Genomic DNA, 16,150 nt, shown 5'->3' on the forward strand with positions numbered 1-16,150 from the left:
GTGTGCTGAATCAATAGGGTGATTACTCCAAAGTTGAATATTGAATACATGTAAGTAAGTTACTAACATTTGTATTATTAAGTTTACATTATCATTGTATAACCATCATCATACTTTACTGTACAGACTTTTCATAATATTCAGGTGAGATACAGTAATCATTATCTATTCATTTTGAGAAAGTTGGAACTGAGGAGCAGAAAAGTTTAAGTAACTTGGCTAGGAACACCTAAGTTCTCCAATCAGGACTTGGTCTGAAGTCACCTGGACTTCAAATCTTCCCTCCACTCCTTCTTATTTAGTGTTTTAGCATGATCTTGCACTGTGAATTCTGAAGCCAGAAAACAGTTAACTCAGAGTGAATGTGAATATCTACCTCTGGGGTCAGTTTGACTGCTAGTGTGGTATTTTTTCGTTTTGCTCTTGTTCTGTGCACAGTAATTTTTGTGTCCTGCTTCTCTCTCACTCCCTTTCTCTCTCTTATGCATTTCCTTTTCCTTTGGCTTTTTGTGATAATGCTATATATTTGCTAGAGTGAATAGATTTATTTTCATCACTGCAGTCTGAAAATGAAAATATTTTAAACAAGAAATTAACCTCACCATTGCCTGCACTTACCTAAAAGTATTTTTTTTTTTTCCTGACTGAAGCAGGAAATGCAGGCACAAAAGGAGAGGATACTCATGCTTGTCATCTTCACATGTCAGGTTTTTGGGTGTTATTGCTCCAAGGGGTGTTCCTGCTGAAAGACACAAAGTATATGTCACCTCTATCCATCAGATCAAAAGATCTTGCCAACAACAATATTCACATCAATGCCCAGTTGGACTCCCTGTTTACAAGAGGCATTCTTGTGAAAGGCCCTACGTTTTAGATTAAATATTTCCTGTGCCAAAACATTCTGCATCAGTGAGTCAAAACAGACCGTAGTCCAAAAGGATATATCCTGACTGTGAGCACAGATATGGTATAATTTGAGTTTTTTCTTGTTTTATTTTTAAAACAAAATATATTGGGCTTATGATTATTAGAGAAAATCAGATTTAAGGCTGAGGAAAATGTAAATGACAGCTAAAGATAATTCCAAAATCATCTCTGTTTTCTCCAATACTTTGACTAATTGATTGTCTCATAAAACTTTTTATTTTAGTCTCCAGAGGTCTGTTTTTCTGCAGAAACCTAATGAATCCTGACAGTTTCTGAAAAGCTAAATATATATTTTTTGTGCAAATTAGAAAATTTGTGCACAAAGCTGATACATTTCCAGTTTCACAGGGTAGAGCTGTGCATTAAAACCACCAGGATTGGTGTGGTGGCTCACACCTGTAATCCCAGCACTTTTGGAGGCCTAGGCGGTCAGATCCCTTGAGCCCAGGAGTTTGAGACCAGCCTGGGCAACATGGTAAAACCCCATCACTAGAGAAGACACAAAAAATTAGCCGGGTGTGGTGGCATGTGCCTGTTCATCCAGCTACTCTAGAGGCTGAGGTGGGAGGATTACTTGAGCCCAGAAGTAGGAGGTTTTAATGAGATGACACCACTGCACTTAAGCCTGGGCAACAAAGCAAACAAACATCTCAAAAAACAAATAAAAATCCCAAACCACCAGCTCCCTTTTTACACAATGATGTGTGTGTATGTGTCTGTGTGAGTGTGTCTCTCTGTGTGTAAACTCCTTGTTTAGTAGTTGTGATAAAGTAGAGAGGGAATTGCAAACACCTAACAAATAGGTTTCATTGAGGTAAAGTCTTTGTATAATCTCATCTAAATCTCAAAACAACCTATTTAGTTTGGAATTTTTGCTTCTATTATGCTAACGAAGATAAGGCACAGAGAGCTAAAACAATTTGTCTAAAGAAACATACTCAGTAAATTGTTTAATACCGTCTTAGTTGACTGAAAAACCAAAACCTATCCATCCTACCTTCCTGCTTACCTGGGAAAAACTTTATAAGCCCAGGAGGCAGTTACTCTTTTTACTCCTCACAAGACCAAAGGGTTTAGTTAGAAGGAAGAAGAACAAATGAATTTTGACTCTTAAACTATAGTATATATGTAGCATTTTAAAATTCATTTCTTGAGAGTCAAAGCAATCTCAAGGCTAAAAATTTATAGTGGCAACTGACTTTTCCTTGTAACGGACATGATAATAAATATTTTTAGGGCCATATAAGTTTCTATTACATATCCTTGTTTGCTATTGTTTTTCACAACCCTTTATTAAAATAAAAAAATTCTTAGCTGAGTGACCATACAAAAACACCCCTTAGACAATATTTGGCCCACAGTCATAGTTTGATGACCCTTACACTATATATTGATTTTAATGGTGTTTATATGACCGTATATGTTTGTCAAATTCCAAAATTATACACTTAAAATTGTAAATTTCAAATAACATAAATTACCTTTTAATGAAATAAATGGGGGACCATCATAAACAGTATGTTCTTTCACCACAAACATAGATATTTTAAATAGCCATACATCTATTGTTTAAATAGAATTTGTAATTAAATAAATTCCCATAAAATCTTCATATCCAAAGCAACTCATCAGAAATTTTATCATTTAATAAACGAAAATTACCAATATTACACAAACTCTTTCATATAATGGTGGAATGAGGATACTTTCCAAGTTATTTCATGAAGCCAATATAACTCTGACACCAAATCTAAGAAAGAATATTATATGCAAAGGGAACTAAAGACTAATATTCATTGTGAGCATAGGCACAAAAGTCCATAACCAAACATTATCAAATTCGATTCGGCAATATCTAAAGATGTTAAATAATCATGACCATGTGGCAGTGGCAATCCCAGGAATGGCAAGTTGGTTTATTATATGGAAATCACAGTGGAACTCACACGTTAACACATTAAAGAGGAACAATTATATTTAAGTAGGTTCTGGAAAGGCACTTAAAAATTCAGTACCTGTTCATAATAAAAATGCTCCACAAACTAGGGACAAAAGAAAACTTTTTTATTCTAGGCAAATAGTCTGCCAGAAATCAACATTAAATATTTTACTTATGAAGAAGGAATGAGCATTATATCCCAAAATAGGGAAAAGATAAAGATGTACATTTCTACCACTTCTAGTTAACATTAATGTAGTAAGTAAAAAAAAAAAAAATACATTTTAGAAAAGAATAAAAAAATATCTATTTGAAGATGATATAACATATGCCTATAAAGTTATAAGGAGAGGTCTCATGTCTTTGTGGGACTCCATGCATATGTGTATAATTAAAATTAAAATTATTTTCTATTATTTTTTGTAAAAAAATAAAGAATAAAGAAGTGAACTTTGGAGTGTCACAGGATGCAAAGAAAATATACAAAGATCAATTGTATTTCTAACCAACAACAATAAGCAATTGGTAAGAAAATAAAAGAGATGCTATATTTATGGATTATAAGGCTCAGTATTATTAAAGTTATTAAAATGTAAATTCCCCACAAATCTATCTTTATATTCAACACAATCCTAACCAAAATTATATTTGGCTTTAAAAAAAGGCAATTTGCTGTGTCCAAATATATATCAAAATGAAAATGTCTTACAACAGTTGGAGGACTTACCCTGCCTGACTGCCATACATATTATAAAGCTATGGAAATCAGGAGTTTGACACTAGCAACACGATAGGTGAATAGATCAATTGAAAACAATTGTGGATCCTGAAATAGATTCACACATACAAAGTCAAATTATTTTTTGGTTTGGGCCCTAAAACAATTCAACAGGAAAAGGAAAACAACTTGAGCAAATGGTGATGAATCAAGTAGACAGGAATAAAGAAAATATAGAACCTCAACCTCAATTTCACTCGTACACTAAAAAAAAAATCTCATATACGTGAGGTATATGATATCTAAACCTAAAGGAAAGTTTAAAATATTCTAGAAAAAAATCTTCATGGGCTTAGAGTGGTAATAATTTATTGGGCTTCAATAGAAAGCCCAAATAATAAAAGAAGCAAATGCAAAATACTTTGTTCTTCAAAAAATTGCCATTAAGATAGTTTTAAAAAGTAAGTCATAGATTGTGAGAAAATATTTGATATATCTGATAGAGAATGTGTAACCAGAATATAAAAAGAACTCTTAAGACTCAATAATATAAACACAGGCATCTCGACATAAAAAATAAAAATTGAGATTCTATACCTAGAGAAAATACCCTTCAGAAATAAAGGAGAAATCAACACATTCCTAGATGAAGGAAACGTAAGAAAATGTGTTGCCAGGAGATTCACCCTACAGGAATGGCTAAATAAAATTTCTAAAAGTAAAGGAAATAACGAAAGAATAAAGCTTGTGACATCAGGAAGAAAGACCAATACAGTAAACAAAAATATGGGTAAATACAATAGGTTCTTCTCTTGAGTGTTCTAAATTATACTCGATGGTTGAAGCAAAAATTAAAACACCAAATGTTCTAAATATTTGTAGAAGAAATACCTAAGATAATTATAAATGGGGGAGAATAAAGAGATGTAAAGGGAAGTAATCCTTCTCTACTTCACTAGGACTGGTAAAATGAGAACACAAGTAGACTGTGGTAAGTTACAGATATGTAACAACATAATAACTAGTGCAACCACTAAGACAGCTATGCAAAGAGACACAGTCAAAACACTATAGAGAAAGAAAAGGGAAATTTTAAAAGATGTTTTATATGATGATTTATATGTTTTATATGTGTTGTGAGTTTCCACAGAAAGGGAAGAAAAAGAAGACATAAATGAAAAGCAGAACAAACAGAAAACAAAAATAAAATAGCTGATTTGACTCTAAAGTATCAATAATTATATTAAATTTAAATAGTATAAACACAGCAATCAAAAGACAGATTAACAGAGGGTATTTACAAATACAACCTAACTAAATGCTGCCTATAAGAAATTAACTTCAAATATATCAATATAAGCTGTTGAAAGTAAAAGAATTGAAAATATCTTACAAAAATTTCAATAAAAGGAAAGAGAGTATATTAATATTATATGAAGTAGACTTCAGAGAAAATAAAATTATTAAATATAGAGGAGATTAATAATGAGAAAAGTTTAAATTCACCAAAAGACAGAAATTCTGAATGTATGTACACCAAAAGACAGATCAGTAAAATATGTGAAGCAAAAACTGATCAAACTGAAAGGAGAAAGAGACACATAATAGTTATAGTTAGAGACATGAACACTACTGTCTCAGCAATTCATGGAATAAGTAAAGAGAATTTCAACAAAGATAGAAGAGCTCAACCAATAAAACGTAACTGACATTTATGGAACACTCTATTTTCTTTTTTCTTTTTTTTTTGAGATGGACAGTCACTGTTGCCCTGACTGGAGTGCAGTGGCACAATCTCGACTCATTGCAGGCTCCACTTCCCGGGTTCAAGTGATTCTCCTGCCTCAGCCTCCTGAGTAGCTGGGACTATAGGCACCTGCCACTACGCCTGGCTGACTTTTGTATTTTTAGTAGAGGTGAGGTTTTACCATTTTGACCAAGTCGGTCTTGAACTCCTGACCTCAGGTGATCCACCCACCTTGGCCTCCCAAAGTGCTGGGATTACAAGCATGAGCCACCACACCCAGCCAACTACACATTATTTTCAAATCATACCTGTACCAAAATAAACCATACTCGGAGTCATAAAACCAACCTCAACAACTTGTAAAACAATTGAATTTATACAGAGTGTATTCTCTGATACAATGGAATCAAAATACAAATCAATAACAGAAAGATCAAAGAAAAGTTTCCAAACACTTGGTAACACATTTATAAATAATGCATGAGGTCAAAAAAAGTCAAGAGAATTTAAAAAATTCATTGAATTGAATGAAAATGAAAATACAATGTAACAAAATTTGTGGAACACAGCTAAAGTTGTGCTAAAAGGCAAAATTATAGTCCTAAATGCATACATGGGAAAAAAGGAAAAGTTTGAAAGCTCCTACCTCAAGAACCTAGAAGGGGAAAAAATATCCTAAAGTAAGCTCCTACCTCAAGAACCTAGAAGGGGAAAAAATATCCTAAAGTAAGCAGAATGAAGACAATAATAAACAACAGAAATCAATAAAATGGAAAACAGAATAGGGAAAATCAAACAAAAAATTGGTTCTTTGAAAAGATAAATAAAATTGTCAAAATTTGTCATTAATAATTTTCAAAAAGAAACCTCCAAACCAACATGGTTACATTGGAAATTCTGTCAAAATTTTTTTAAAACAACATCAATTTTACACAATATCTTTCAGAAAAGAAGAGTGAACACTTACCTATTTATTTTATGAGACTATTGATGTGGTTAACTCTGTCCACACACAAATCTCACTTTTTTTTTTCTTGAGGTGGAGTCACGCTCTGTTGCCAGGCTGGTGTGCAGTGGTGCAATCTTGTCTCACTGCAACCTCTGCCTCTCCAGTTCAAGCGATTCTCCTGCCTCAATTTCCCAAGTAGCTGGGACTACAGGCACCCACCACTACGACTGGCTAATTTTTGTATTTTTAGTAAAGATGGGATTTCACCATATTGTCCAGGATGGTCTTGATTTCTTGATCTCGTGATCTGCCTGCCCCAGCCTCCCAAAGTTCTGGGATTACCCAACTCTCACTTTGAATTGCAATAATGCCCATATGTCATGGGAGGGACCCAGTGGGAGGTAAATTATGGATGTGGGTTTTTCCCATGCTGTTCTTGTGACACAGTATAAGTCTCATGAAATCTGATGGTTTTATAAAGGGGAATCCCCCTGCACATGTCTCAGGTCAGCCGCCATGTAAGACATCTCTTTGCTCTTCCTTCATCTTCTGCCATGATTGTGAGGCCTCCCGAGCCATGTGGAATTGTGAGTTTATTATTTCTTTCCTTTATAAATTACCCAGTCTCAGGTATGCCTTTATTAATAGCATGAGAATGGTCTAATACAGTAAATTGGTACTGGGTAGTGGGGAGTTGCTATAAAGATACCTGAAAATGTGGAACTGGGTAACAAGCAGAAGTTGGAACAGTTTGGAGAGCTCAGAAGAAGATAGAAAACTGTGGGTAAGTTTGGAACTTCCTAGAGACTTGGAGGACTCAGAAGACAGGAAGATGTGGGAAAGTTTGGAACTTTGTGGAGACTTGTTGAATGGCTTTGACCAAAATGTTGAGTGATATGAACAATAAATTCCAGGCTGAGGTGGTCTCAGGTAGAGATGAGGAACTTGTTGAGAACTGCAGCAAAGGTGACTCTTGTTATGCTTTAGCAAAGAGACTGGTATCACTTTGCCCATGCCCTAGAGATTTGTGGAACTTTGAACTTGAGAGAGATAATTTAGAGCATCTGGTGGAAGAAATTTCTAAGCAATGAAATATTCAAGATGTGACGTGTGTACTGTTAAAAGCATTCAGTTTTATGTATTCCCAAAGACATGGTTTGGAATTGGAACTTATGTTTAAAAGGAAAGCAGAGCATAAACCTTCAGAAAATTTGCAGACTGACAATGAGATAGAAAGGAAAACCCAATTTTCGGAGGAGAAATTCAAGCCAGCTGCAGAAATTTGCATAAGTATTGAGAAGCCAAATGCTAATTGCCAAGACAATGGGGAAAAATGTCTCCAGGGCATATCAGAGGTCTTCATGGAAGCTCCTTCCATCACAGGTCTGGAGGCCCAGGAGGAAACAATGTTTTTGTGGATTGGGCACAGAGCTTTTCTGCTTTATGCAGTCTTGAGATTTGTTGACTTGCACCCCATCTGTGGCTAAAAAGGGGCCAACATAGAGCTCAGGCCATTGCTTCAGAAGTCGCAAGCTCCATGCTTTGGTGACTTACACGTGGTGCTGGGCCTGCAAATGCAGAGAAGTCAAGAATTGAAGTTTGGGAACCTCTGCCTAGATTTCAAAGGATGTATGGAAATGCCTGCATGTCCAGGCAGAGGTGTGCTGCAAGGGCAGAGCCCTCATGGAGAACCTCTGTTTGGGAAGTACAGAAGGGAACAGTTGGGTGCCAGCCTCTACACAGAGTCCCCACTGGGGCACTGTCTAGTGGAGCGGTGAGAGGACCACCATCCTCCAGATATCAGAATGGTAGACCGACAGACAGCTGGCACCACAGACACTCAATGCCAGCCTGTGAAAGCACTCAGGAAGGGGGCTGCACCCTGCAAAGCCACAGAGGCATAACTGCCCAAGACCATGGGAACCCACCTCTTGCATCAGTGTGAGCTAGATATGAGACATGAAGTCAAAGAAGATCATTTTGGAGCTTTAAGGTTTGACTGCCTTGCTGGAATTTGGACTTGCATGGGACCTGTAGCCCCTTTGTTTTGGCCAATTTCTCCCATTTGGAATGGGCATATTTACCCAATGCCTTTACCTCCATTGTATCTAGGAAGTAGTTAACTTGGTTTTGATTTTACAGGCTCATAGGTGGAAGGGACTTGCCTTGTCTCAGAAGAGACTTGGACTTGCACTTTTGGGTTAATGCTGGAATGAGTTGAGACTTTGGGGGACTGTTGGAAGGCATGACTGGTTTTGAAATGTGAGGACATGATATTTGGGAGGGACTGGAGGCAGAATGATATGGTTTAGCTCTGTGTCCACACCCAAATCTCACCTTGAATTGTAATAATCCTCAGGTGTCATGGGAGGGATCTGGAGGGAGGCAGCTGAATTATGAGAGCAGGTTTTCCTGTTCTTGTGATAGTGAGTAAGTCTCACAAGATCTGATGGTTTTATAAAAGGGAATTTCCCTGCAAATGTCCCTTGCCTCCCACCATGTAAGACAAAGCTCTTTACTCTTCCTTCATCTTCTGCCATGATTGGGAGGCCTTCCCAGCCACATGGAACTGCTAGTTCTTTAAACCTCTTTCCTTTGTAAATTATCCATTCTCGGGTCTGTCTTCATTAGTAGCATGAGAATGGACTAATACAGCTATTATTAGTCTGATTCTAAAACCAAGCAAATACAGTATGAAATAAAATTACAGGCATATATCCTTCCTGAATATAAATATAAAATTATTAGCAAAATATTAGTAAATAGATTTCAACAACATATAAAAAGATTATATAATATGACCAAGTGGGGTTGTTAAAGGGAAATAAAGCTGATTCAATAAGAGGCTCAAGAACAATCTTATTATCACATCAATCAATGTATTAACAGCACTTGACAAAATTCAATACCCATATGTTATAAAAATGCACAGAAAAATTGGAATAGAGTTAAAATTCCTCAATTTGATAAAGAACATATCCAGAAAACCCACAGCTAGTATTATACTTAATAGTGAAAAATCAAATGCATTTCTCCTATGACCAGAAAAAGACAAGCATGTCTGCTCTCACCACTCTTATTTAACATCAAGGTGGAAGTTTTAAACAGAGAAGAGAAGTAAATACAGAAAAGAAGTAAGTACAACTGTCTCTATTTGCAGATGACATATTTGTCTACATAGAAAATTCCAAGGAAGCCTATAAAAGATCTTTCAGATCTAATACATGAATTCATCGAGTTTGTAGGACATGAGATAAACATACATTAATCAATTATTTGTATATATACTGACCATAACCACGTAGGCACCAACGTTAATACTACAGTTTCATTTATAATTACTGAAAAAAATACTTAGGAGTAAATGTAACCAAACCTCTATACTACTAGTCTGCTGAAAATAACACAATGATGATGAAAGAAATCAAAGAGATAAGTAAATGAATAGATAAATCATGTTCATGGATTGGAAGACTTAATGTAGTAAAGATGTAAGTATTTCCTAATTTGATGTACAGGTTTAAAATACTTATCAAAATTTCAGGGAGATAATTTTGTAAATATAGACAGAACTATCTTAAAATTTATATGAAACTAGAATAGCTAAAAACAATTTTGAAACAGAATAAGTTGAAAAAATATATCAAAATTATATATCCATAATCAGAATTTTGTGATATTGCTGGAGGGATACACACATAGTTCAATAGAACACAGTAAAGAATCCAGAAATAGACCCACACATATATGCACAACATATGTATGATTTCTGACTGAGTTGCAAAAGCAGTTCAGTACAGGAAATATAGCCTTTTCGACAGTTAGTACTGGAGCAATTGCATATCTACGGGCAAAAATAAAATTATAAACTTTGACCTGTTATATCTTATGCAAAATCTAACTAAATAGGCCACTGACTAAAATATATAATTTCAATCATAGAACTCTTGAGAAAAAACAACAGAGGAAAATTTTTACGATTTGGGGCCAAATAATTTATAGATTTGACACTAAAAGTAGGATTCACTTTAAAACTTGCTAAGTTTAACTATGTGAAATTTGAATGATTTTGATCTGTAAAAGACCCAGTTAATATAATAAAAAGACAAGATACAGAATGGGAGAAAATATTTGCAAAGGACTAGTATCTAGAATACAAAAAGAACACTCTAAACTCACAATTAAAAAGCAAAGAATCCAATTAGAATGTGGTTAAAAGATATACAGGGACATTTCAAATAAGAGTGCATACAGATGGCAAACAAATATGTGAAAAGATTGTCGACATCACTAGTTATTAAGGAAATGTCTATTAAAACCATAATGAGATATCACTACATACCTATCAACATGGGTAAAATTATGAATAGTGACAACAAATGCTGGAGAAAAAAAGGAACTGGATCACTTCCATATTGGTGGTAGAAATGTAAATGGTATTCTCACTCAAAAAAAACTGTTTTGCAGTTTAAAGAAAAATCTAAATATGAAAGTACCATATAACCCAACAATACCACTCCTGGGCATTTGTCCCAGAAAAATGAAAACATATACTCACACCAAAAACTTTGTATGAGTATTTATAACCCCGTTATTTGTAGTAACTCATATAGTAGAAACAACTCAAATGTCCATAATAGATGAATGATTAAATTAACTATAGCGCCTTCATAGCATGAAATATTACTCAGCAATAAAAAGGAATGTACTGTTGATACATGCAATCATATGGACGAATCTCCAGAAAATTATGCTAATTGAAGAAGCCAAAAACAAAAGGTTGCATGTTGTGTGATCCTATTTATACAACATTCTCGAAATAACAAAAGTACAGTAATGAAGAGGCGATTAGTGGCCTACAGGGTTTAAGGAGGATGTTGGGGAGAAAAAGAAGTGGATGTGACCATAATGGGAAATGTCGCAGACCTTTGTAGTGATGAAAATGCGCAGTATCTTGACTGTATCCACATCAGTATCTTGATTGTGATATTGTGCCATAGTTTTGCAAGATGTGCCATAATTTTCCACTGGGAGAAACTGTAGAGGATATATGGGATTTCTGTATTATTATTATTATTATTTTTTGAGATGGAGTCTCACTCTGTTGCCCTGGCTGGAGTGCAGTGGCGCGAACTCAGCTCACTGCAAGCTCTGCCTCCCGGGTTCATGCCAGTCTCCTGCCCCAGCCTTCCAAGTAGCTGGGTAATTTTTTTTTTGTATTTTTTTAGTAGAGACGGGGTTTCACCGTGTTAGCCAAGATGGTCTCTATCTCCTGACCTCATGATTCTCCTGCTTCGGCCTCCCAAAGTGCTGGGATTACAGACGTGAGCCACCACACCTGGCTGGATTTCTGTATTCTTTCTTCCAGTTACATCTACAATTAAGACAAAAATTTAATTAAAAGAATGGAAAATACTTGAATCCATACTTCAGAAAATAGAGGTACATATGGTTAGTAAGCTCATAAAAATGGTTGACATTATTAATTATCAGAGAAATGCAAATTTAAACCACAGTTAGATACCACTCTACATCTAACAGGCTGGCTACAATTTAAAAGATTGGCAGTACCAAACTGATACAGTTTGGATTTGTGTCCTTTCCCAAATCTCATGTTGGAGGGGCTTAGTGGGAGGTGATTGAATCATGGGGGAGGATTTCCCCCCTGGTAATCTCGTGATAGTAAGTTCTCACGAGATCTGATGGTGTAAAGGTGTGTGGCACTTCCCTCCTCTCTCTCTCTCTCTCTGTCTCTCTCTCTCTCTCTCACCCCCCTCCCGCCCTCCTCTCTCTCTCTCTCTCTCCCCTCCTCTGCCACGATAAGACATCCTTGCTTCTCCTCACCTTCTACTGTGATTGTAAGTTTCCTGAGGCCTCCCAGTCACACTTCCTGTTAAGCCTGAAGAGCTGTGAGCCAATTAAACTAACTTACTTCATGAATTATCCAGTTTCAGGTAGCTCTTTATAGCAATATGAAAATGGACTAATACAGAAACATTGTGGAGTATGTGGTGTAACCAGACCTTTGGCTCTTTCGTAACAGGTTAACCACAAACAATTATATAGGTAGTTAATTATTCATAATAAATAACATTTTTGTCCACAAAAACCTCACAATAATATTTATTGCTACATATATTTAGCATTATATGTATATTTATATGTATAAGCTATATACAAAGAGTACATATTTGTGAAGTTTTAGATATAATCAAAGTTAAGCAATTGTGATAGAAATCATGTAAGTAGTTTCTGTGGTGGAGAATAGAATTGACTGGGTAAGAGACAGAGAGACTCGTTCAAATATCCTGTGCTTTGATCACATGGATTTCACAGCTATATGCATGTTTCCAAACTTAATCAACCTCAACTTAACGCATTTTACTGTAAATAATGTATACCTGAATTTTTAAAAATCTGTAACAATGAAAGTGCAAAAAACATTAATAAAAGTTAAGGTCTTATTACATTTTAGCTTTTAAAAATTACATCTGGGTTTTTATCAAGGGCCTAGTGAGTAGTTGATTTTTGGGTCCTCACCACATTATAAACAGTAATCAACTTAGTAACTCACAATAAATGAGCCATGCCTAATGATGATAGTCAGTGATGAACAAAAATTATGATGAATGAAATCCTATGTTCTTGAGATAGTCCCTCTTAAAAATATAATAAAATGGGCTGGGTGTGGTGGCTTACGCCTGTAATCCCAGCACTTTGGGAGGCCAAGGCGGGCAGATCACCTGACATCAGGAGTTCAAGATCAGCCTGGCCAACATGGAGAAACCCCGTCTCTACTAAAAACACAAAAACTAGCTGGGTGTGGTGGCACACACCTGTAATCCTCCTACGCGGGAGACTGAGGTAGGAGAATTGCTTGAACCCAGGAAGCAGAGGTTGCAGTGAGCTGAGATCGCGCCACTGCACTCTAGCCTGGACAACAGAGTGAGACTGTCTCAAAAAACAAACAAGCAAACAAACAAACCAATAAAATGAGGCCTTTTGCTGTTCTGATTTGACTCAAAGAAACAACGTTGTTTAGGCAGAAGAGAGTGGGTAGGTAGCATTTACATTTACTTCCCTAAACTTAGTTTTTTATAAACATTAGCTATTATATGATTGAATTATATATTTGTTGGTGAGAGCCTCAAGCTCAGACAGCATAATGTGGTGATGAGTAAGTGCAGTGGTTTGGTAGTCAGCTGTCTGAGTTCGCAATCATGGTTCTGCCACTTATCAGCTGTATGTATGATCTTGGGCAGTTTTGTACTTAAACCTTCTGTTGTCTTTGTTCATCTCTGGGGTTGATAATCTCCGGATAATACTCATCTGAAAAGATTGCTTTGAATCTAAACAAGCTGAACACAGAAGTGTGTCTGGCAGATAGCAATGGCTCAGTAAATACTAATTGCTATAATTGCTAATACTAATAATATTCAATACTATTGATTAAAATTAACACTACTCTTTTGGAAACAAGGTAAGCAAATGGCATGATTTATTCTATTATAAAGAAATATCGGAGCAAATGATGCCAGTTTTCCACCAGAATTATTAATAAAAACTGTATAATAGTCTCATAGGTGGTGTAATTTAAAAGACAGTTGCCTCTTGATATGTTTATGTTATTGACAAAATTCAAAATATTATTGACAAAAACAGAACAAAGTGCCCTGATGCATGGAATTAGTTAATATTAGCCACTTATAGATTAGAGAATTATTTAGCCCTACTAAAATAATAGATACCTATGTCATCACAATTAATGTTAATGGCCTCTTCTTGATAGGAACTATTGGGTTTATAATTCTTCTAAGGTTTATCTTGATCCATGATGATAAAACAATGACCTTATTATAGAGAAGGGTAATTATTTTCCTCTTTACTGTTACAAGTAGACAAGGATCCAATTTCTTTAAAAAGAATATAAAAATATCTAGATAAAAATAAAAAGAAGGTTCAAAACTCATTTTCTTTTTATGCATTTAAATTGCTGTCTTGCTTGATTCTAGCAATGATACCATGGATGTAGATTTTGCAAGCATATTAATAATTGGAGACTTATCTTAAACTCACAGAGCTTAAAAAACGTATCCATAGAATCAAAGGCAGATGTAAAGTTAATCAAAGCTCTAAAGAGTCCTGAAAAGAGCTGTTTTTTCAGCGAGATTAAAAAGAGTTCAGTAATCAATACTTCAATAGTGAGGTCTAAAATCTCCTTGCACTTCATATAAAGAATTACAATGACAGACCAAACCTTCAATTGTTCAATTAGATATTAAAACTCAGAAGGCATATTAAATTAACCATTGGGTCTTTATTTTTAAAATTGGTGGATTACCATTTTTTAAGTTCTAGAAAACTGCATGTTGAATGCATTTAGATGGAATTGTAACTGGGAGATATATAGAGTAAATGACTTGATGCAGAACAGTGTCTTTTCGTAAGAACAGATTTCAAATACGTTTACTTTATTAAGCTTGCAATGGCTAATAATTTTAGTCTTCCCCATAGCTAGAACCTATAACCATTTTGGAGTTATACTCGCATTATGCAACTGTGTTAGGATCTTGAAGCCGGGAGAGGCTAACTTTCGATACGTTAAGAGAACAACATGGTTCCTCAAAATTCCTAAATAGAGCTTAGCCAAGCAAGAGGCAAATATCTCAAAATCTACCGTATTAACATCATTATTCATCCTAAAAGCCTTTAAGTAATCTTTAATTAGTGTCCTTTAAACACCTTCAGTAAATATTTACAGTTCTCTACAAGGTTTGTGGGAAATGGAACTTGTTTGTTTAATTTGCAACCATCTAAACTGTCCAGTTTTATTTGGGTTACATTAGTAAGGTATGAAAAATAGTCAGCTTGTGTCAGTCAGGTCTTCAGAATGACTTTATCCTTTGAAGAGAAATGTAAATATTTAAATTATAAAACAAAACAAACATATTCATATGTATCAGTGGTTCTCAGCCAGAGGTGATCTGTTCCCCAAATTCCTTCTAGGAAATACTGGGCAATGTTTGGAAGCCTTTTTGGTTGTCACATCTAAGGGATATGCTACTAGCATTTAGTAGGTAGACACCAGGGGTGCTGCTAAACATCGTACCATGTGACAGACAGCCTCCCACAAGGAAGAATATCTAGTCCAAATGTCAGTAGTGCTGAGGTTGAGAAACTTGAACACAAGAATCAACATATATTCCAAACCATAGTAAACTGATTCTAATGGTCTGCCTTTGATCATTTCCATTAATGTGAATAGTCAAGTATTTACCACATTACATATAGTATGCAATACCTAGTAGATTATTGACTAATCTATTACCTAAATAGATTATTTTCTAAGGCTTTTCTTAAATGTAAACTACAAGCTAAAATTCATCCAGTTTTTGTCTCTCTCATCCACTCATTTAACTGAAACACTGTGCAAAATAAATGTTTTCTCAAATTAAAAAATAGCATGATGTGGAAGTGAATTGTTAAGCTTATTTGTTTATGGGTTTTTTAAAAACTTACTTTACTTTCATGATTTGAAATTTTAAAAATGATGCTAACATACTAAAGATTTTATCTGGAGTGCTGTATCCTGGGAATAACTTCTTCAGGCATTCAGCAAAATGATCCTCAGAGGTTATATAGGCAGAACATCATGGAGATGTCTGGCTGCTATGACAGATTCTAAGTATCAGTCAAAATCAATAAATAGGCATTAAGAATTTATTGCAGGTCAGTCCTGTGCTTTAGCAGATGCCTTCTCCAAATATTGTGGGATATATTGGGGGGAAAAAAAAGCTCTCTTCTGTTCTCTAAATTGATATTTTTAAAAGCTGTTGTTATTTTTAAAATTTTGTATATAAAATACATACA

This window comes from Macaca mulatta, chromosome 15 (assembly GCF_049350105.2).
Source record: "Macaca mulatta isolate MMU2019108-1 chromosome 15, T2T-MMU8v2.0, whole genome shotgun sequence".
NCBI classification, from domain to species: domain Eukaryota; kingdom Metazoa; phylum Chordata; class Mammalia; order Primates; family Cercopithecidae; genus Macaca; species Macaca mulatta.